We start from the raw sequence: 23,092 nt of genomic DNA, 5'->3' as shown, positions 1-23,092 counted from the left end.
ACTTGAGACCATTACTCCTCGTTCTGTCATCTGCTACCATTGAGAACAGTCTAGAGCCATCCTCTTTGGAACCCCCTTTCAGGTAGTTGAAAGCAGCTATCAAATCCCCCCTCATTCTTCTCTTCTGCAGACTAAACAATCCCAGCTCCCTCAGCCTCTCCTCATAAGTCATGTGCTCTAGACCCCTAATCATTTTTGTTGCCCTTCGCTGGACTCTCTCCAATTTATCCACATCCTTCTTGTAGTGTGGGGCCCAAAACTGGACACAGTACTCCAGATGAGGCCTCACAGTGTTGAATAGAGGGGAACGATCACGTCCCTCGATCTGCTCGCTATGCCCCTACTTATACATCCCAAAATGCCATTGGCCTTCTTGGCAACAAGGGCACACTGCTGACTCATATCCAGCTTCTCGTCCACTGTCACCCCTAGGTCCTTTTCCGCAGAACTGCTGCCTAGCCATTCGGTCCCTAGTCTGTAGCGGTGCATTGGATTCTTCCATCCTAAGTGCAGGACCCTGCACTTATCCTTATTGAACCTCATCAGATTTCTTTTGGCCCAAACCTCCAATTTGTCTAGGTCCTTCTGTATCCAATCCCTACCCTCCAGCATATCTACCACTCCTCCCAGTTTAGTATCATCCGCAAATTTGCTGAGAGTGCAATCCACACCATCCTCCAGATCATTTATGAAGATATTGAACAAAACCGGCCCCAGGACCGACCCCTGGGGCACTCCACTTGACACCGGCTGCCAACTAGACATGGAGCCATTGATCACTACCCGTTGAGCCCGACAATCTAGCCAGCTTTCTACCCACCTTATAGTGCATTCATCCAGCCCATACTTCCTTAACTTGCTGACAAGAATACTATGGGAGACCGTGTCAAAAGCTTTGCTAAAGTCAAGAAACAATACATCCACTGCTTTCCCTTCATCCACAGAACCAGTAATCTCATCATAAAAGGCGATTAGATTAGTCAGGCATGACCTTCCCTTGGTGAATCCATGCTGACTGTTCCTGATCACTTTCCTCTCATGTAAGTGCTTCAGGATTGATTCTTTGAGGACCTGCTCCATGATTTTTCCAGGGACTGAGGTGAGGCTGACTGGCCTGTAGTTCCCAGGATCCTCCTTCTTCCCTTTTTTAAAGATTGGCACTACATTAGCCTTTTTCCAGTCACCCGGGACTTCCCCCGTTCGCCACGAGTTTTCAAAGATAATGGCCAAGGGCTCTGCAATCACAGCCGCCAATTCCTTCAGCACTCTCGGATGCAACTCGTCCGGCCCCATGGACTTGTGCACGTCCAGCTTTTCTAAATAGTCCCTAACCACCTCTATCTCCACAGAGGGCTGGCCATCTCTTCCCCATTTTGTGATGCCCAGCGCAGCAGTCTGGGAGCTGACCTTGTTAGTGAAAACAGAGGCAAAAAAAGCATTGAGTACATTAGCTTTTTCCACATCCTCTGTCACTAGGTTGCCTCCCTCATTCAGTAAGGGGCCCACACTTTCCTTGGCTTTCTTCTTGTTGCCAACATACCTGAAGAAACCCTTCTTGTTACTCTTGACATCTCTTGCTAGCTGCAGCTCCAGGTGCGATTTGGCCCTCCTGATATCTTTCCTACATGACCGAACAATATTTTTATACTCTTCCCTGGTCATATGTCCAACCTTCCACTTCTTGTAAGCTTCTTTTTTATGTTTAAAATCCGCTAGGATTTCACCATTAAGCCAAGCTGGTCGCCTGCCATATTTACTATTCTTTCAACTCATCGGGATGGTTTGTCCCTGTAACCTCAACAGGGATTCCTTGAAATACAGCCAGCTCTCCTGGACTCCCTTCCCCTTCATGTTAGTCCCACAGGGGATCCTGGCCATCTGTTCCCTGAGGGAGTCGAAGTCTGCTTTCCTGAAGTCCAGGGTCCGTATCCTGCTGCTTACCTTTCTTCCCTGCGTCAGGATCCTGAACTCAACCAACTCATGGTCACTGCCTCCCACGATGGGAACATCCTCTCTGACACTGAAACCACTGAGTGCCACATGATGGGAAAATTGAGTGGAGGCGAGAAAGCCTATCAAACACCAAACTGGGAAGATAGATGGTGCCATAGTTGCTATTATGGAGGATAATGCTATGACAGGAACTGGTCATGGGAGAACAGTGGCAGAGGGAAATGGAATCACCAGAAACATGCATAACTTCACATTTCTGTGTGGCTTAGTGTTGTGGCATGACATACTGTTTGAAATAAATGTTGTAAGCACGAGACTCCAAGGTGTTGACCTTGATATATCTGGAGCAATGGAACAACCGGGCAAAGCAAAGTCATACCTACAGTCTTACCGGTCAGATGAGGGATTTCAAAATGTTCTGAAGAGCACAGAAGTTGGCACAGGAACTTCACACTGAAACTATTTTCCCAGCCATTCAAGAATACAAGAGTCACCGAAGAAGAAGACATTTTGATGACAAGGCCTGGGATAATGCCATAAGAGACCCCAAACAACAATTCAAAGTTGAATTCTTTAACCAGGTGCTAGATTGTGCAATACAGTCACTTGAAGAACGTTTCATGCAGCTCAGGGAACACAGCAGTATATTTGGGATGTTGTATGATATTCCAAAACTCCTCACTATACCTGAAGAAGACCTACACCAGCAATGCAGGGCACTAGAGACAGTGTTGACACATGATGACATGCGCGATATTGATGCGAGTGATTTAGGTGATGAACTGAAAGCCCTTTCAAGATACATTTCAGCAGGATCAACTCCAAAGGCTGTTCTGGAATACATGTGCACAAATAAGGACCACGCTCTTTCCAAATGCTTTTGTTGCTCTGCGCATACTTCTAACACTTCCTGTAACAGTTGCCAGTGGAGAATGCAGCTTCTCCAAGCTGAAGTTAATAAAAACACATCTACGCTCCACAATGACACAGGAGAGGCTGGTTGGCCTTGCAACCATCTCAATAGAGCATGAGCTGGTCCAGACTGGACCTTCAGGAAGCAGTTCAAATCTTTGCAGCCAAGAAGGCAGGGAAAGCCCTACTTTGATTATTCAAACAGTTAAAAATGCCAGTGTTTACTATGCAGACAGGACAAGTTACATTTGCTGTTCAGGTGTTTGAAAGTTAAGTGTTACTTAAAATGTTTGAAGAAGGCATTTTAAGTTGTTAGTTCTCCTTTATTGGGGTAGGTGGCAGAGCAGGACCACGAGAGGAGTAGAACAGGAAGGAGGCAGAATTGAGACCTTTCAAATTTTTGGCCCAAGCGAGGGAGTATGGGGGCGTCATTTGAGCTCCCCGCCTCAGGTGCAAAAATGTTGTGGGCCGGCCCTGGGTGGACTGTGCACCATTGTGTGTGTGCAGAGATCAGGAGGACATTCACAGTGGCCTCGCCAGGGTCGGGGTGGGAAGATATTTCCTCCTCCAGGGCATGCTGGGACGGGGACTTGGTTTGTGCTGTTCGGCCCAGTTGCCAGCCCAGCAGGCATGAGACTGGCCTCTCTCCATGGAGTCCACAGCCTGCCTGTGCCTCCTGCAGGCGCTCTGCCATGACTGACGAGCCAGCACGGTGGCCTTGGCAGGGACGCTGGGATTGGCAGGCTGCTGCACCCACCTGGTGCTGCAGGGATGCACAGAGGTTTCCATCCACAGTTCTCAGAGTAGCAGCCGTGTTAGTCTGTATCCGCAAAAAGAAAAGGAGTACTTGTGGCACCTTAGAGACTAACAAATTTATTTGAGCATAAGCTTTCGTGAGCTACAGCTCACTTCATCGGATGCATTCAGTGGAAAATACAGTGAGGAGATTTATATACATAGAGAACATGAAACAATGGGTGTTACCATACACACTGTAACCAGAGTGATCATTTACGGTGAGCTATTACCAGCAGGAGGGTGGGGGGGAAAGCTTTTGTAGTGATCATCAAGGTGGGCCATTTCCAGCAGTTGACAAGAATGTCAGAAGAACAGTGGGGGGTTGGGGGGGGAGAATAGTTTTACTTTGTGTAATGACCCATCCACTCCCAGTCTTTATTCAAGCCTAAGTTAATTGTATCCAGTCTGCAAATTAATTCCAATTCAGCAGTCTCTCGTTAGAGTCTGTTTTTGAAGTTTTTTTGTTGAAGAATTGCCACTTTTAGGTCTGTAATCGAGTGACCAAAGAGATTGAAGTGTTCTCCGACTGGTTTTTGAATGTTATAATTCTTGACATCTGATTTGTGTCCATTTATTCTTTTACGTAGAGACTGTCCAGTTTGACCAATGTACATGGCAGAGGGGCATTGCTGGCACATGATGGCATATATCACATTGGTAGATGTGCAGGTGAACGAGCCTCTGATACTGTGGCTGATGTGATTAGGCCCTATGATGGTGTCCCCTGAATAGATATGTGGACACAGTTAGCAACGGGCTTTGTTGCAAGGATAGGTTCCTGGGTTAGTGGTTCTGTTGTGTGGTGTGTGGTTGCTGGTGAGTATTTGCTTCAGGTTGGGGGGCTGTCTGTAGGCAAGGACTGGCCTGTCTCCCAACATTTGTGAGAGTGTTGGGTCGTCCTTCGGGATAGGTTGTAGATCCTTGATGATGTGTTGGAGAGGTTTTAGTTGGGGGCTGAAGGTGATGGCTAGTGGCGTTCTGTTACTTTCTTTGTTGGGCCTGTCCTGTAGTAGGTGACTTCTGGGAACTCTTCTGGCTCTATCAATCTGTTTCTTCACTTCAGCAGGTGGGTATTGTAGTTGTAAGAATGCTTGATAGAGATCTTGTAGATGTTTGTCTCTGTCTGAGGGGTTGGAGCAAATACTCCACAGCTCGGCATCCATGAGGGACGTGCCATTCCCCTGCATTGCTGGGACATCACATGGGTCATAGCCGGGCCTTAGAGCTGTGAGCGTGGCTGTCACAGGATGGGGTGAGCCTGCCTGCAGCCAGGAGATTGCTACAGTCAAGTGGCCATGAGAGGGTTACCAGGTTATCCAGAGTATTATGGGATGGAGCCAGGTTCCACCCTCACCTTTGGTGAAAAAACGTTGTGAGTTCCTTGACTTGTGCAAAAGGCCACAGGCCTCTGCTAGGGCTGGTGGGAATGGGCCCCAAAGCTGGGTGTGGGTGGAACCCTGGGTTTGAACCAGCTGGGTTGTTCCAGGAGGGGGCATCTGCTTCCTGCGGGAAACATTGATTTCTTGTAGAAAAAACCAGCCCCCCCAACTGGAAACCTTTGGGTCTGAAATGGTGCTGCAATGCCTGCTGGGAGGTGGAGCTTACATGACTCATGGCCCCCTTCACCTCTATGACATGGGCTCCCCAGTAGGACTCTGTCTCCCCTGATGCACCACAGCTGAGCAATTGCACCAAAGTGCACCATGGTAGCTGTAGTCCAAGCAGGGAGCCCAACCCGTAGAGGAGAATGGGAGCATGAGGCACCAGAACTTTAACAGAACACAAAGCCACCCGGGCCAAAGGGTGCAAAATGCTGCCTGAACAGAATGGGACTGTTCTGCACCACTTGGCCCTGGTGTAACTGACACCCCAGGAGCAGGGCAGCTGTGGACTGGGGCCGAGAGCCTTACTGGCCAGCATTCAAAGCAGCTGACCAAATGAGCTGGGCTCTGGGCAGTGCACGGTGGGGGGTGGGTACAGATCAGAGTCCCAGAGCTCTGGCCTTGGCGGGGTGGTGCCACACCGGTGATGCCCAAGGGAGTGTCATGGTGGTGTGGATGAGGCCCTGTGTGCCCAGGGACACTGGCTCTGCCCTGCATGGCACTGGAGCCTACGTCAGGGAGCGAGGCCCCTTGTGCTGGCACTACACATGCACACAGCGCAGAGACAGTCCCACCCCGGTGAGCTTGTGATGTGGGTGCGACCGCAGCCAGCCCGAGGGGCGAGTGACGCGGCTCAGAGCAGGGCGCTCAGCAGAGGGGCATGGCGCAGCCACCCGGCCCACAGGGAGGGCTCATGGCTTGTGCTCTGTGATTCCTTGCTGCCTCCCGCAGAGCCCCTAGCCCAGCACCAGAGCTGCCCGCTGCTTGGTGGGATAATTAGCTCCCAGGCCCTGAGCACGGCTGCCCTTAGCATCAAGGGCTTTAGCCAGTTGTGGTGTTGGGCTGGGGGCACCCCCCTACCCATGGGGTGGCGAGAGCAGCAGGAAGCAGCGATCCCCACTCACACCAAGGTGCTGAGCCTGTTCACACTCCCCGAGGCTGGGCTGGGTGGGCATCAGACCAATGATCCATCTAGCCCAGGATCCTGCCTTTCAACAACATCTTCGCTGCTGGCAGGGAGCTCCTGCTTTCGAGCAACTCGCTGGACCGCAGTGTCCAGACAGAGGTGCCTGCTGGCATCAGACCTCCCCACCCCTCCCCAGTGAGTGCATGAAGCAGCCCCTCCCCTGCCTCTCCAGGGCCGGAGACTCACCCCCACCAGCTGGAGAAGGACACAGCTGGAATGAGCTGGCTGGTTGTCCCCTCCCACGACTCCTCTCCCAGAGTCACCATGGGCTGGGCCAGGGCAGAGAGGCTGCAGGCTCCAGGCACCACGCCACCTTCAGAACTGGGTGGACCAAGGGCCGGTTTAGGCGGGCACAAGTAGCTGTGGTTCCCCCAGAGTTGGTGAGTCACATGTGGGTGAGAGTCATGTGTGGAGTGTGAACAGCAAGACTGGGCACCATGTACCAACTTTGCCCTTGGTGGGGCAGACGGTCATTGGCACAGCGAGAGGGTGGGAGCCAGAAAAGCTCCTAATGGAAGGGGGGATAAAGCAGCCTCGTCTGAGCTGCACTCCTGTTAACCCCCATGCTGAGCAGCCCTTCCCATCAAAGGCTGACTTGACCCCATCCCCTATCCCTTGTCCATGCTCCTCCCACAGGTGGCAGGGCCGGGAGAGGCGGTGCTGGGCCTGGCAAGCGCTCGGTGCAGAGGCTGGAGTAGCTCATTACTCACAACACCTAGCACTGGTGTGGGGGGAGCAGCTGGCCAAGTGAAGGTGAAAGCTCCTGGCCGGCTAGTGGTGGGTGAAATGCCATGTCAGGGATGAGGGGCTCAGGGGGCTGTGTGGGGGGATGAGCTGTGAGCTGCTCTCCCCAGTGCTGCACTGCTGGGAGAAGGGCAGGGTGAGGGGAGGAGGCTGAAGAGCCTCCCTGCCAGCTCTGGGGGCGCCCGCTCCTGGACACTCTGTGCCTCAGGGGAACACCCAGCACCCCCATGTTCATCCTTGTAAAATGATTACGTAGTGTTCAATGCAAAGTGTGTCATGTCGGGTGTCTTCGGAAGGCTCAGGATGCCCTGAGCATGGTTGTTACAGTGAGGTTATAGGTTGTAATGTCATGTATGTAGTTATGGAGCAGCTGTGTTAGCTCTAGCTCCCCCAGAGGGGCTGGTGGGGGGCAGGGGGCTCCATCTCCCCACCCTCCATCTTCTCCGTCCTGGATACCTGAGTCCAGAGAGTTTCCAGCCATTTCAGATGCTGCCCCATGAGCCCTGCAACCAGGGCAGCTCCTGAGGCTTTTGGAACAAAGCAGGGGATGGGGGTGGGAGTGAGCCCTCAGGAGAGACCCCAGCTGGGGGATGGTGGGGGTCTGTCTCCAGCTGGCTGCAATCAGGCAGCTCCTTTGCTGATTGGGGTCATTCTCTGATTGTGGGATGAGGCAGCTGGTGCCCATTGTCTGCCCAGGTGCCTGGAGCGATGAAAGGAGCTGCGCACAATAGCAGCTCCCGGAAGTTGTGGGGGCCGGGGCTGGGATTGGGGCGGGATGCAGATGAGCTGCTGCTTGCTCTAAACACACAGTTAGGGTTTAAGGAGCCTCCCCAATTCAAGATCCCAGATCCTGATGTCAGACCAGGCCTTGGAGAGGGGGCTGTTAGTCGGGGGGGGGAGGGGAGGAGCCTGAGGAGGGCAGCGCTGTGTGGGGAGCCCAGGGCCGGGAGCAGGGGCTGCGGGTCGGGATCGAGGGGCACCGGCAGAGCTGTGTGTGGGGAGCCCAGGGCCGGGCACAGGGGCTGCGGGTCGGGATCAAGGGGCATCGGCAGCGCTGTGTGTGGGGAGCCCAGGGCCGGGAGCAGGGGCTGCGGGTCGGGATCAAGGGGCATCGGCAGCGCTGTGTGTGGGGAGCCCAGGGCCGGGAGCAGGGGCTGCGGGTCGGGATCAAGGGGCATCGGCAGCGCTGTGTGTGGGGAGCCCAGGGCCGGGAGCAGGGGCTGCGGGTCGGGATCGAGGGCACCGGCAGAGCTGTGTGTGGGGAGCCCAGGGCCGGGAGCAGGGGCTGCGGGTCGGGATCGACGGCACCGGCAGAGCTGTGTGTGGGGAGCCCAGGGCCGGGAGCAGGGGCTGCGGGTCGGGATCAAGGGGCATCGGCAGCGCTGTGTGTGGGGAGCCCAGGGCCGGGAGCAGGGGCTGCGGGTCGGGATCGAAGGCACCGGCAGAGCTGTGTGTGGGGAGCCCAGGGCCGGGAGCAGGGGCTGCGGGTCGGGATCGAGGGCACCGGCAGAGCTGTGTGTGGGGAGCCCAGGGCCGGGAGCAGGGGCTGCGGGTCGGGATCGAAGGCACCGGCAGAGCTGTGTGTGGGGAGCCCAGGGCCGGGAGCAGGGGCTGCGGGTCGGGATCGAGGGCACCGGCAGAGCTGTGTGTGGGGAGCCCAGGGCCGGGAGCAGGGGCTGTGGGTCGGGAGTGAGGGGCACCGGCAGAGCTGTGTGGGGCGCCCAGGGCCGGGCACAGGGGCTGCGGGTCGGGATCGAGGGCAACGGCAGAGCTGTGTGTGGGGAGCCCAGGGCCAGGAGCAGGGGCTGTGGGTCGGGAGTGAGGGGCACCGGCAGAGCTGTGTGGGGCGCCCAGGGCCGGGCACAGGGACTGCGGGTCGGGATCGAGGGCAACGGCAGAGCTGTGTGTGGGGAGCCCAGGGCCGGGAGCAGGGGCTGCGGGTCGGGATCGAGGGCACCGGCAGAGCTGTGTGGGGAGCCCAGGGCCGGGAGCAGGGGCTGCGGGTCGGGATTGAGGGCACCGGCAGAGCTGTGTGTGGGGAGCCCAGGGCCGGGAGCAGGGGCTGTGGGTCGGGATCGAGGGGCACCGGCAGAGCTGTGTGGGGAGCCCAGGGCCGGGAGCAGGGGCTGCAGGTCGGGATCGAGGGCACCGGCAGAGCTGTGTGTGGGGAGCCCAGGGCCGGGAGCAGGGGCTGCGGGTCGGGATCGAGGGCACCGGCAGAGCTGTGTGGGGAGCCCAGGGCCGGGAGCAGGGGCTGCGGGTCGGGATCGAGGGCACCGGCAGAGCTGTGTGTGGGGAGCCCAGGGCCGGGAGCAGGGGCTGCGGGTCGGGATCGAGGGCACCGGCAGAGCTGTGTGTGGGGAGCCCAGGGCCGGGAGCAGGGGCTGCGGGTCGGGATCGAGGGCACCGGCAGAGCTGTGTGTGGGGAGCCCAGGGCCGGGAGCAGGGGCTGCGGGTCGGGATCGAGGGCACCGGCAGAGCTGTGTGGGGCGCCCAGGGCCGGGCACAGGGGCTGCGGGTCGGGATCGAGGGCACCGGCAGAGCTGTGTGGGGAGCCCAGGGCCGGGAGCAGGGGCTGCGGGTCGGGATTGAGGGCACCGGCAGAGCTGTGTGTGGGGAGCCCAGGGCCGGGAGCAGGGGCTGTGGGTCGGGATCGAGGGGCACCGGCAGAGCTGTGTGGGGAGCCCAGGGCCGGGAGCAGGGGCTGCAGGTCGGGATCGAGGGCACCGGCAGAGCTGTGTGTGGGGAGCCCAGGGCCGGGAGCAGGGGCTGCGGGTCGGGATCGAGGGCACCGGCAGAGCTGTGTGGGGAGCCCAGGGCCGGGAGCAGGGGCTGCGGGTCGGGATCGAGGGCACCGGCAGAGCTGTGTGTGGGGAGCCCAGGGCCGGGAGCAGGGGCTGCGGGTCGGGATCGAGGGCACCGGCAGAGCTGTGTGTGGGGAGCCCAGGGCCGGGAGCAGGGGCTGCGGGTCGGGATCGAGGGCACCGGCAGAGCTGTGTGTGGGGAGCCCAGGGCCGGGAGCAGGGGCTGCGGGTCGGGATCGAGGGCACCGGCAGAGCTGTGTGGGGCGCCCAGGGCCGGGCACAGGGGCTGCGGGTCGGGATCGAGGGCACCGGCAGAGCTGTGTGGGGAGCCCAGGGCCGGGAGCAGGGGCTGCGGGTCGGGATCAAGGGGCACCGGCAGAGCTGTGTGGGGAGCCCAGGGCCGGGAGCAGGGGCTGCAGGTCGGGATCGAGGGCACCGGCAGAGCTGTGTGGGGAGTCCAGGGCCGGGCACAGGGGCTGCAGGTCGGGATCGAGGGCACCGGCAGAGCCCTGAGAGGGACTCAGGCCTGAGGCAGATGAATTACCTGAGGAATTACCAAAGAGGAAAATGCTGCTCTTGTGCAGGCAGTGGGAGTCGAGAACCCAGCCCTGCATCAGCCTGGCAGGGCAGCAGCAGCCGGGCCCCTGTCCCTCAGTGACTTGCTGGCCCTGGCTGGTTTGGTTCCTGCCACCTTCTCCTGCCCCAGTTGGGCAGCGTCCAGTTTCAGCCGCTTCCCCACCTCCTGTCGTCCTGCTCCCTGACCCACTGTCATGGGGGTCACTCACCGCTGGGGCACCTCGTTGTGGCCATGTCTGGGGATTAGCTCCTTTCCATTCTGATGACTCCTCCCCTTGTCCCGCACCCCCGACAATTGCTAACACTGCGACCCCCCGGCTCTCTCGGGCTTGTGGTGCTGCTTCTCTGTGATTCAGCCTTCTGCCAGGTCATTATACAGTCCTTATACAGTTCCCCGTGGCTGGTGGGAGACCTGGGTCTGCCCACTGCTCTGGGTTCCAGCCCAGAGACCCTATGCACAGGCTCCCAGACCCTGTCTCTATCTCTAGCCCTCTTGCCATTTCCCTCTTGATCGTCTGGCCCCACTTCTGGGTTTAGGGGTCTGAACTCCCTCCTCCCAGAGAGTGACTGCAGACAACTTCCCTTGCAACCCCCTTCTTCCTCTTTATTTCCAGGTCACTTCAGGCCCAGCAGCCTCAGCACGCGAGACCACGACCGCCACCCATCACAGTTTTCGTATACGCAAAAATCTGTATCCTCTTACTCAGTCCTGCATCCTTGAACAAGCCCAGGGATGCGTTTTTACTGCTACCCCACTTCCCCGGTCCTCAGACAATGCTCTGTCGCCTTGAGGCATCTCAGTTCTTCATAAAGAATCTTTCTTTCTGTGTCATTCTCCCTGCATTGCCCCAGCAGCTGCTCAGCTGTTTCTTGGCCTTTGCACGTGTCACACAACCCCTCTTTGTGCTTGTTTAGTCAATGTGAATTCCCATTCCAGTCACTGTGACCCGGTAGCCCTCTAAATAGAGTGACTTCCCCTCTTCTATCATAGTATTCAGCATGCCATTATCCTCATGCTGAGGGCATCGTTCATTTCTCTTTGGCCCATGGTTCTTGTCATTCCTTCTTAAGTTCTCTTTTAACCAAACTTCTGGAGTCCTGTTTACTCAGACGGGTCTCTATATCAGCCTCCTCCTTTGGAAGGCATTTTTTGCTGTTTTATCTGCCGTTTCGTTGCCTGGTATCCCAACGTGTGCTGGAATCCACACGAGGACTGTATGGACACCTAGTGGTACTAGCTCCGTAGCTGAGAACAATATTCCATTGATAAAGTCAATCCTGCATTCCGAGGCTCCTTTTCTGATCCTCAGTGTATACGATAAAGCGTCAGATAGGACAGCAGTCAGAGCTAGGTGTGCAACCCTTAGCCAGGTCAGTGCCAACCACGTGCCCATCAATTTGGCCAACATAATGACCACACGTTTGGATAGTCTCCAAATTCAGGGCTACAAAAAGCTGTTCTCACTCTACCTGCATTGCCATCTCTAGAGCCGTCAGTAAAGACTTGGCAACACTGGCCCCAATTGCCATGTACAAACTGCAAAAACATAGTCATCACATTTGATGGTCCTGCTCTTCCCTTTGTTTGATCTCACAATTCCAAATCCACAGCTGCAGGGGCAGCCATTGAGCTATGGCTTGATTGCCCAGGACTAAAGATTTTACTTTCTTTGAGTTCTTCCTTTTCACCCAAGTCTTTTACCACCTTTTGACCCTGTTAGCAGGCGGGTGTTTCTAGAGCCCAATTACTTCTTGTCTCCTTAATTCCCAACAGTCTTTGTATATTTGTTTAGTGCTCATCCTGTTCTGTTACCCTTCGCCCAGATGGTTACCTCTAAGTTTCACCCTTAGCTGTACAGGCATTTCTCCAGCTGCTCCCTGCAGCACAGATGACGGAGTGGGCATGCTCACGCAGCATGTCAGTTGAGAGCTTGGGCTGGGCTTGGGTCTCATTTTGTAAGTGTTGATCTAGAAGCTGAATGAAAGGCTTGGCTTGGCACCCCTAATCTACAGCTGGCCTTATTAGTGCCCTCCACAGCATCCGCAGCATGTTCTCACCTGCACCCGGCTGTTCCCAGCAATACCTTAAAGCAGATTCACCCCATCTTCACACTGAGTCTTGATATTCTCCATACATAATTCCAAGGAATGTACCCCGGTGAGCTGCCTGCATTCTTCCAGCACTGAGAGAAGTTCCATTCTGCCCCAAGCCTCCTTTTGGTGAATAGCATTTCCTTTGTTTTAGCGAGTGGGAACTCAAATCCCCAAATATCTCCCCATTCTGAGACCCCCTGAGCACCTCACTGCTCCTCTCCACAGCTACCTTATCTCTTCTGTGATATACCCTATCGCACAGCCGTCCGCAAATAGGGGGATACCGGCTCCTGTCTGTGTTCTGTCAGGGAGATTGCTAATTATGCTGTTAGAGGGCTGGGCCGATAACACTCCCTAGGGCAATGCCATTAGTAAGGACATGTGTAAATAGTCAACAAAGCTGCCCCCAACCCTCACTCCTAGGTGCTGGAATGACAGGTGTGCGGGGGGCTCGGTTTCCATCATATCCAGGGCTTACAGTTTGATCCGATGAAGTGAGCTGTAGCTCACGAAAGCTCATGCTCAAATAAACTGGTTAGTCTCTAAGGTGCCACAAGTACTCCTTTTCTTTTTACGAATACAGACTAACACGGCTGTTACTCTGAAACCTGTCAGTTTGATCCTGTGGCTCTCAGCACCCTACTAGGCACATTGTTCCAGCGCTCCTGCCCTCACTTGCTTGGTTCTGTCACTTTGAATGTCTCTTATCCACCAGAACATTCTTCCTCTTATTCCAGCTGCAGCCAGTTTATAGAGCAAGCCTTCCCTCCACAGCATGTCAGATGCTTTTTCAGGGTCCAAAAAGACAGCTGTCAGAAACTCTCTGTTCCTCCTGTTTTTGTATTTCTGTTTCTAATCTTATAACGTGATCAGCTCTGCATCACCCTTTCCTGAACCCACTCTGTACACAGTTGACAATTTCATTTTTTTCCAAACCTCATTTCGCATCCTTTCCACACATGATTTGAGGGCAATAGATCTTTATGCATCAACTCTTGTGCGTAATTTGCTAGGTTTTCCTGTCAGTAAAACCGCTGCTTGCTTCCATTGGGCCCGTAGTATTCCTTTCCCCCATATATTCTATAATTTCAATAAAATTCTTAAACTCCCTCCTGGCAGGTGTTTAAGCCTTGCATTGCAGATGCTCTCTTTGCCTGGGGCTGCGTTTTTACTCTTGGCAGTAGCTTTTCTGAGTTCCTGTATGCTGACATATTAATCCAGTGTGTCATCTTTCTAGTCTACCCAGCCGTGCTAGAGCCCACCATTTTCTTCAGCAAACATTCTTTCCCCCCATCTATTCCCCTCACAAAACGTTTAACTTTGATTTGTATCACTACGAACTGTTTGGAACTCTTTTGTTAAAATGTCCCCTTTTCCTAGCTTACAACTTTCAACTTTATCATTTCCCATAAGACCAAGGATAAATCTGATTTTATTCATTCTTTCACTTATTCAGTCTTTTAATTTGTGTATATAGCTTTGAAACCTTGGGATCTTTGTCGTTCCTGACAATGTTTTCTCCAGCTCTCCCTTTTTGCCTTTTTCATAATTCTTTGTGCCACTGCTTTATCTCTGTTGTAGTTCATAAAGTACTTGCTATTCATTGTACTTTTTGATTGGATGTATGTATGAATGTATGTTTGCCTTCTTGCTTTCTTTGCTGCTTTACAGTCTTCATTGCACCAGGGAACTGGATTTCTGAGTTTGTGGCATTCGATGTCTTACAGATAGCTAGGCTGGCTGCTGCTACAACTCCCTTTATTATATTATCATGAAATGCCTCTGGATTATCACTTATACAATTGGTACTTAGAGACTCAAGACACTTACTCTTTAAGAGTCCCCAGTTTGCTTTTCTAAAGCTCCTGGTTGGAATTCCTTCAGTGTTTTCAACATTACCTTGGCCGTGATATGCAATTAGCACAGGGAAGTGATCACTTCCCATTCTATCTGCTTTACAGATTTCCGAGGTGCATTTACTTGCTGTACTGCTTGTTGCAATTCCCAAATCTAAATATTCAAAGGTTCCATCCTCCAAATTAACCATAACAGGTGCTCTAGGATTGAGCAACAAACTCTTCTGGGCATTTGACATTTTAATCAGCTTCCCCATAATTCATTATGGCTATTAAGGTCTCCACTAATAATATACGGGCCTTTGACAGCCTTAACTAACTCTTCCACTTCAACGTTGTCAAGGTTTTATATCAGGTGTACATGGTGCAGGTTCACAGAAAGGTGCCATTATTCTGCAGAGGAATCGCAACAGGTATGTACTTAAAATATAAACGCTGTTCAGCTCGATCTGCAGATCCCTGCCCTTGGCATTTCTCTGCCAAATCCCATTACATCAGATCCTGGAATGCTAAGAAATGTTTCCTGTGTGTATATCACATCAGGTTTGGTCTCCATTTCAAAACCAGCTTTCTTTAATTCCTAGCCCCGTTTTATTACACTAAGTGTGTTCCAGCAAAAAGCCAGTAGACCCATGTTGTTTAAACCACACTGTCGTCATTGCAGAATGCAGTCTTTCGAGAGATTGCCTACATGCAAATACTTTTCTGCCACTTTTGTTATGTTCATTCTCTCAGTCTTCTTCCCTGTCTGTAAATGCAATTAATCACTTCTATCATAAATGCTACAAATGCCTCTGTCCCTACAAGCAGCCCCCCTCCATCTATTCCCCTGGTATTCGCTTTCCTGCCCTGAAAGAGGGTTGTTGTACCAGCAGCTTTCTCCCCTCACTGGCATTTTCCGCCTTCTTCACACTCGGCTGTGAATATCTTTTGGTAGCTTCTTCGTAAGATATGATTCGGGTCGTTTAAATTTTCTGTATCTCTCTGGTTTGGCAGACTCTTTGTCTGCTGCACTGTGCGCATCCCACAATTGCTGCATTTTAGTTCTGTTCCTTCCTTGCAAACAGTTCTCAGACGAGTGTTCTCCACATTTCCCCCACCTCAGCCTCCCCTCCCAGAGAGCTGCCACATGCCCAAACCTGGGACACTTACAACGTCTCAAAGGGGCCAGGATAGATGGTTTAACTCAGAAGAGTTGACACCCTCTATTAACCCTTTTGGTACCATTGTACCTTTAAATGTTACTCGGGCTGCTGTGGATGGTTTTTGTTCTCCCCTCTCCTGCTAATCAGCCACTTAACAAACAGCACTTGGTCTTCACCTGGACCCCTTTTAATTTCAGCCTCAGACATGTCTAGTGGAACCCCTGACATTACCCCTCTTGCGTCTGTCATGAAAAGGTAGTTGGCAAATTACTTTTATTTTCCCTAAAACTGTTGTTTAAAGAACTTGGTCAGCCTGTTCTTATGTCTCCTTCTAGTAATAAATCTCCACTTGCATTCTGAGTATATCCCCTGCTTCACTGAACCCCTGCCACTAGTTTCAAGGGAATAACAGTTTCAGCGAGGGATTGGATAATTACCGATCCTTTCCCTTACACCCTAGCCAGCCCTGCCTGCTCCCTCATCAGACAGAGATTTCTAGTGTGTGCTTCTTCTTCTTCATCTGCAGCCGTTCCTCATCCCTTGGAACTTGTCACTGTAACTTCCAGCCAGTATTTCCAGCAGCCCGAGGCACCCGAGTTCCAGGCCGAGCTCTCAGCCTCTCCCAGCGCCAGCCCCCTTCTGGTCTCAGCCTCCTCCCTTTCCACAAGCCCAACCTACTTCTTCCTTCATCTTCCACAGGGCTTCCTTGAGCCCGGGCTCTCCTCTAGGTTAACTGACTAGCTGCCTTGTGAGAGCATCATTGACAACCCATCCCCCATCCCCGGCCTAGGACCCTGCCTCCTGCATCAGCCTCCCCAAGCCCTTGTGCTCCATGGGGCTCGCTGAGCGGCTCCCCGAACCATCCTGCTTCCCGCCCCCGCGAGCTGGCCCAGTGCTTGGCCTTTCCCAGCTCCTGTTTCTCCAAATACTTGGGTCTCTCAGGCCACTTGTGTCTGCGGGGCCTTGTCTCAAGTTCCCCCGCTCACCCCAATGCCCTTTGGGGAAGGGTGGGGTCCATGTCCCCATAACAGCCTTGTGGGAAAATGCCCCCCCCCCCGCCAGGGGAGGCTGTTGCTAGTCGCTGGAACCCTACTGGCCCCCTTCACTGTGGAATGCTGCCTCTCCCCTCCCTGCCCCCCTGCATGGGGCTGGCATCTCCGCTCCCCCCTCCCCCCACGTTCCTCTACACCATGCCACACTTTTTTGACAAAAGTGGGCATTTGTCCCATTTGCTCCTGCCAACTGATCAGGTCAGACGGCTGGGACAGTGCTTAAGAAGGGACTGTCCTGTCCCAAATGGGACGTCTGGTCACCTTACCCATGCCGGACACAAAAAGCCATGTGCCCTGGGTTGCTTGCACTAGTTAGGGTGGGTCCTGCTCAGGGCATGGGTGGGGGACCTGCAAGGGAAACCCAGCCCCTGCAGGATGGCACTTGGTTTTCCCATGGGGGCCTCTCCCCACCCGGTCATGGCTGACCCCAGGGCCCCAGAGGGTTCCTCAGGTACAGGCCGGCCCCTTTCACTTTCTCCCGCCTGCCTTTGAAATGGCTAGTGCAAGGCTGAGTCATCACAGGGTGTCACTATGCAACTTGTAGGCGGCTTCAAAGCACCTGGCCTGGGAGGCCCTGGGCACCCCTGCTCTGGAGTCCTCAGCAATGCAGACAGTTCACTCCCCATGGCTCTGCTGCTGCCCCTCGATCCCGCTCTGCAGCCCCCCGCTGTCCCAACGCTAGGCTTCCCCCAGCTCTGCTGCTGCCCCTCAGTCCTGACCCGCAGTCTCCTCCTCTCCCAGTCTGTTTACACGCTTTTTTCAGGGGTATCCCCTACAATTAGCCATTCCTTTCTTACCCCCTTGCTGGAAGGCTAGACCCCTCTGAGCAGTCCCCTAAGCACCCTGTTGCTCTTCTCGATGCCCCCCATCTCGATGCCGCACCCCCACTGCCATCTTGATGCCCCGCCCCCACTGCCATCTCTGCCCTGCCCCCATCTCGATGCCCCACCCCTTGCCGTCTCGATGCCCCACCCCCCATCTTGATGCCCTCCCCCACTGATGTCTCGATGCCCCATGCCCGCCCCCACTGCCGTCTCGATGCCCTGCCCCATTGCCATCTTCATGCCCCACTCCCATCTCTGCCCTGCCCCCCATCTCGATGCCCCGCCCCCGCCCTCAGTGCCATCACCCCCACTCCGTGGCACCCACAGCAGCCTGCAGCTCCCATCTCTGCCCCCAGCAGGCCCCAGAGCGGAGCCCGCTTTAGCCCAATGCTGATACTGGAGCCTCATGGAGGCCGACAGCTCCTGCCCTGCCCGGATCCCTTGGGGCGGGTGGGGGGCTGGAGCCCGCCCTGTGCAGAGCTGCCCCGGGGGGGCCAGAGCCCACCGGCCAGTCCCGGGTTCACAGCGGCCCCATGGAGCCGGGCCGGCCTGCTCCGCTTGCCCCGCGCCCCGACGGCTCCCCCCGCCCCGGGCCCCACCTGCTCTGCCCCCTGGCCGGACCCCAGGCAAGTCCAGCCCCGGCAGCCCCTGCTTCCCCGACCCGCGGGGCCGCCTGTCTCCCGGGGAGCCGGGCACGTGGGGCGCTGCGCCCTGCCGGGGGACCTGGTCCCGGCCTCTGCTTTGGGGAGGGGCCCCGGGCCTGGGCTTTGTGCCTCACCCACCGGCGGGCTCCGCGGGCGCCAGCCTGGTGCGCGCCGGCCCCGCGCCCCGCAGCGCCCCGCGCCCGCCCCGCAGCGCCGTGCACGGAGCCGCCCGGGCCGCGCGCCGGGCTGGGCGGGTCACGTGACGCGCCGGGCTCTGCCTCGCTCGGCTCAGAGCCGCAGCGGCTGCGCTGGGGAGCGCTCGGCCCGGCTCGGCCCGGCCCGGCTCGGCTCGGATCTTCCCCGGCCCCGCCGCTGCTGACACCCCGCTTGGCATCGCCGGCTGCGCTCCCGGGAGCCCCCCGCCCCTGCTGCGGTAAGAGACCCCGGCCCCGGCTGCTCGCGGGGACCGAGGGAGCCCGGACTCCTGGGTCCCTTCCTCGGCTCTACCAACCCCCGGCTTCGGGCAAGTTGCGTCTCCTCCCCGTGCCTCAGTTTCCCGTCTCTGCCCACACGGACAGTGCGGCTCGCCCCCTGGGCTGACGCGCCCCGAGATGCGGGCGGAGATGGGCAGAGGCCGGGGCTTGGGGGTGTTCGCCGGCTCCGTTCTCTGGGCCGTGGGTGGATCTGCCTGAACCTGCCCCCCCTCGCTCTCCACAGCCTCTCCCCGCACAGCTGAGAGCCGGGGGCCCCGTGTTACCCCCCCCGAGCAATGGGCAGGGGGAGCGAAGAGGCCCCCGGGGTGTCCCACCCACTGCAGCCCGGGGTGCGGCTCGGAAGGGGCTTGCTGCGGATGCTGGCAGGTTGGCACCAGCTGCTCCTCCAGCCACGATGCAGCTAGGCTCCTGCTGGCGCTGCCTGCCCCAAGGTCCTGGCTCACCGGGGATCTCGGGCAGGTGCCTGTCTCCCTGCGGGGCTCAGTCTGCCCCAGCATCTCCTGGTGCCTTAGCAGGGTGAGCTCTGGGGCTGGGAGAGCGGCCCTGCTTCCTGGGTGCCTCGCTCCAGCTAGACAGGGCAGGATGCTGCAGGACTCCTGGCAGGCCAGCCCAGCCCAGCCTCCATGGGCTGGTGCGGTGCGAGGGCACAGGAAGCTCTGCGTGCAGGCCATCGCCCAGAGCGGGCGCTGTAGCAGCCCTGAGTGAGCACCCTTCAGGCTTTGCTGGTCCTGAATAGCCAGCGGGGCCCCACGACGCCGGGCACGCACTGCTGCAAGTGATGCCATGCGACCATTGGCACAGGCAGGGTGCGGGTCCTTAGCGTGGGCACGTGCAGCTCGCACAGGGCCCCCATGGCTGGTACCTTGACTACTGGTCTTTCCGCCAGGACGCGGGTCCCAGACTGAGCATCTGCTGAGCCCCAGGGGGACCCATACAGAGCCAGCAGGGTAATAATGCTCGGGACATCCTGCTGGGCTCGGGCGAGTCCCAGACCTGGGGTCTGTTCACTCATTGGTGGCTCCGGATCCGCTGGAGCGAGAGTTCCCCAAGACACTTCGCCCCAGGGAAGCTCTGTGGCTGCAGTCCTGGGCAGGACTCAAACCAGTGGTCTAGGGGTGAAAGGATTTGCTTCCCCTCTGATTCCATGAGCCGGCCAGGAACCACCTCCTCCCTGCACTCCAAGCACAGCAAATGCCCAGTGAAATCCAGGCTGCTGGAGATCGGAGCACTTGGCTTCCCATTGTGTGTCAGGCCAGGGCTGGCTTCCCTGGTCCAGCCCCCGTGGTGCCTGCTGAAGTGCATGCAGCTTTCCTGGGCTGGTGTAGCTGGGCTTGGCGGGGGGAATGTGACTGAGGAGAGACCTTTCCAGGGTGGGAGAATGGCCTTTCCTTGCCCTCCGGAGGCTGCAGTGTGCCCAGCTGGGCTCCCACAGCTGCCAACAGTTAAGGGGGGATGTGGCACATAGACCCAATGGGGAAGGGAGCATTTGAAACCTCCTTGTCTCCGCGTGGTGCAGCTCCTTGGTGGGTGTGTGTGCTGGGTTTCCGACCTGATCGTGACCGGATCCGTGGGCTAGTCACCGCCAGGAGGAGCCAGAGCATTAGCACAGCTGGTGTCTGCCAGGTGAAGCAGGGAGGAAGAAGCTGCCAGCAATTCCCTTCCCAGTCTGCATCCCAGAGTCATTCCCACTTGTGTGAGGGTAACACTGCTCTCCCAGCCAGGGGAAGCTCCAGGCTGCTGCCCCTGTTCCCTGAGGATCTCAAAGCACTTTGCCCAGGTGGGTTGATATTTTCAATCCCTGTTGACAGAGGGGGAAAGTGACTTGTCCTGGGCATTCAGGGAATCGATGTCAGAGCCGGGAATAGAACCCAGGTGTCCTGGATCCCAGCCTGCAGCTCCACGTGGCATTTCTGTGCTAACCATGAGGTTTGACAATGGAAGGTGCTGGGCGCACAAGACCTCCTGTGAAGGTGGGAGCCTGGCTTTTCGCTTGTGTCAGGCAATACCCGCTGGCAGACTAGGGGACTGCTGGGCTCGGGAGGTGCCACATTGCACAAACCACCTGGGGCGGGGGTCTCAGCCTGTTCTGGGCTGCCCCCGCCCCCCCCCAGGATGAGACCTACTGCTCTAGGTGCTTTATGGGCGCTGGTGGCAGAGATGGGACTGGGCAGCATCAGGGAGGATGGTGCTAAATGGGCTGGTTCGGTTAGGTCAGCCTCTGGCCAGCATGTGCTGTTGCAGGGGGTCGGGAGTGAGGGGCGCTGGCAGAGCCGGGGGGGGCTGGCCGAGCCGGGGGCTGTGGGTCGGGAGTGAGGGGCGCTGGCAGAGCCGGGGGGGCTGGCCGAGCCGGGGGCTGCGGGTCGGGAGTGAGGGGCGCTGGCAGAGCCGGGGGGGCTGGCTGAGCAGGGGGCTGTGGGTCGGGAGTGAGGGGCGCTGGCCGAGCCGGGAGCTGCGGGTCAGGAGGCTGCTGCGTTCTGTGGGGGGCTGTGTGTGCGGGGCTGGGGCTGGGCAGTGCTCGGCAGAGATGATCCAGTTGCTCTGACCCAGAGATGGGCCTGTTCTCTCGCTGCGGGCAGGGCCAGGCCAGTCGCTCTGTAACCAGGACAAGCAGCTGCCTGCACAGCCAGATGAAGGGGGAGCTGCAGGGTAGGTGAGGTGCCTTTGATCCCCCTCCCCGGAGAAATCTCCCCGTTTGTTTCCCGAGGCCACGCTCACACCCCACCCCAGGGACGGTGCACGGGCGTCTCCTGCCACCCCACCAGCGCTGCCAGGCACGGGGGCAGGGCCAGGTGTTTGAGGCTGGAGCGTCTCTCTCTCTTCAGTGCCTCCATCTGTCCCCTGCTGCTCTCCGTGGGCTGGACCCACGTCTGGCGTGGAGCTGTGCTGCAGCCGGCTCATGGCCCTGGGCGGGGCAGGGGTCCGGCGCCGTCTCTCTGCAGCCCAGAGCCGGGATTTCCCAAGCACTGCGTACCAGCCGCTCCCACCGAGAGGCTCGGGGCCGGATGCCCAGCTGCTCCGCGCCGGCGCCTGGGGCAGATTTGCTGAAGGCGCCGCTCTCACTGTGCCGAGCTCTCGGGAGGATCTGCCCCTAGGGGCAGCCAGACCCAAACCCCAGCTCATCCCCTCCCTCCCACCCAGGCCTGGGGCCCATCTCCAGAGAGCTCAGGGACTGGCCCGAAGCCACTGGGATGGCTCTTGGGCACCTGGGAAGCCCTGGGTCTGGAGAAGCCAGGGCTGGTGGTCCTGGGGGGTGTCAGGGTGGGGCTGGTGGGGCTGGAGGGAAGGTGGGGTCGGTCCCCGTGCTGAGCTGGGATAGTGGTTTGCTGGGTGTGCAGGTGCCTAGAGTGAGGTGTGTGTTTGTGCATACAGGGGCTGCGTGTGTGTGTGCGCGTGTACAGGGGGTGTGTGCGCGTGTACCGGGTGTGTGCGTGTGTGTGTGCGCGCGTACCGGGTGTGTGCGTATGCCCATGTGGCGAGGGGGTCGGTGGGGCCAAGCAGTCAGCTCTTGCTGGCTCTTGTGGAGTTTTGTGGGGAATCTCACAGTTTAGGGGAAAAAGAACAGGAGGACTTGTGGCACCTTAGAGACTAACCAATTTATTGGAGCATAAGCTTTCGTGAGCTACAGCTCACTTCATCGGATGCATACTGTGGAAAGTGTAGATAAAAAGATCTTCTACACTTTCCACAGTATGCATCTGATGAAGTGAGCTGTAGCTCACGAAAGCTTATGCTCCAATAAATTGGTTAGTCTCTAAGGTGCCACAAGTCCTCCTGTTCTTTTTGCGAATACAGACTAACACGGCTGCTACTCTGAAGCAGTTTAGGGGGTTTGTCTTCAAGCCCCAGCTCCAGGAGTCAGGTCCTGGGGCGAGAATCTTGCTTTAGTTCTTAATAAAAGTTCCTGGTGCTCCGCAGCTCGAAAGCAGCGTGCGACGGGGGGCTCAGGAGGCCCCTGCCGGGCTCCTCCAGGAGACAGGGTGACGGGAATGAAGAGAGGTTTTAAACCTCACGATTTGAAGCCAATTCCGGATCTTTTGGAGATCTTGTCACGTGCGTTTTGTATGCTGGGGCTGGCAGTGTGTGGGGGGTGGCAGATCAGCGGGGAGAGGGGTGCGTTGGCAGGAGGGGGTGCATTGGGGGGAGGGGTGTGTGCACAGGTTGTATATAGTGGTGTTGTCTCCCCGGTAACTTACACTCGCACTGGGGGAGTGTGGTGGGGTAGGGGCCATTTCTAAGCGCAGAGGGCTGTGCAGTGGGGGGGCTCTGGGGGCATGCTCAGGGCTGGGCTCTGTGGGCTGATGGGGGCACATGCAGGGCTGTGCTCTGGGGTTATTGGGGGTGTGCAGGCCTGTGCTCTAGGGCGGTTCAGGGGGCTCTGGGGGCACAGGCAGGGCTGTGCTCGGGGGGGGGGGGCTCGGGGGGCACAGGCAGGGCTGTGCTCGGGGGAGGGCTCTGGGGGGGGCACAGGCAGGGCTGTGCTCGGGGGGGGCTCTGGGGGGGCACAGGCAGGGCTGTGCTTGGGGGGGCTCTGGGGGCACAGGGAAGACTGTGCTCGGGGGGGGCTCTGGGGGCACAGGCAGGGCTGTGCTGTCTTTCAGTTTAACATTCTGCCTTCATCCAAGCCTGGT

The 23,092-nt window shown here is 57.2% G+C and overlaps 1 protein-coding gene across 2 annotated transcripts in view; it reads left to right on the top strand.

Moving 5' to 3' along the window:
• Nucleotides 1-18,237: 18,237 nt before the first annotated feature.
• Nucleotides 18,238-23,092, top strand: part of LOC102942935 (RAP1 GTPase activating protein) — a 183,963-nt gene continuing 179,108 nt past the window's right edge. For both annotated transcript variants that reach the window (XM_037881354.2, XM_037881353.2), the window contains exon 1: nt 18,238-18,403. The gene's annotated coding sequence lies outside the window, so the exon portion shown is untranslated. The remainder of the gene's footprint in view (nt 18,404-23,092) is intronic.

Source organism: Chelonia mydas, chromosome 18, assembly GCF_015237465.2.
Source record: "Chelonia mydas isolate rCheMyd1 chromosome 18, rCheMyd1.pri.v2, whole genome shotgun sequence".
In the NCBI taxonomy this organism is placed as follows: domain Eukaryota; kingdom Metazoa; phylum Chordata; order Testudines; family Cheloniidae; genus Chelonia; species Chelonia mydas.
Note: the sequence above shows the minus strand (reverse complement) of the source record. Positions and strands in the feature narration are given on the sequence as shown.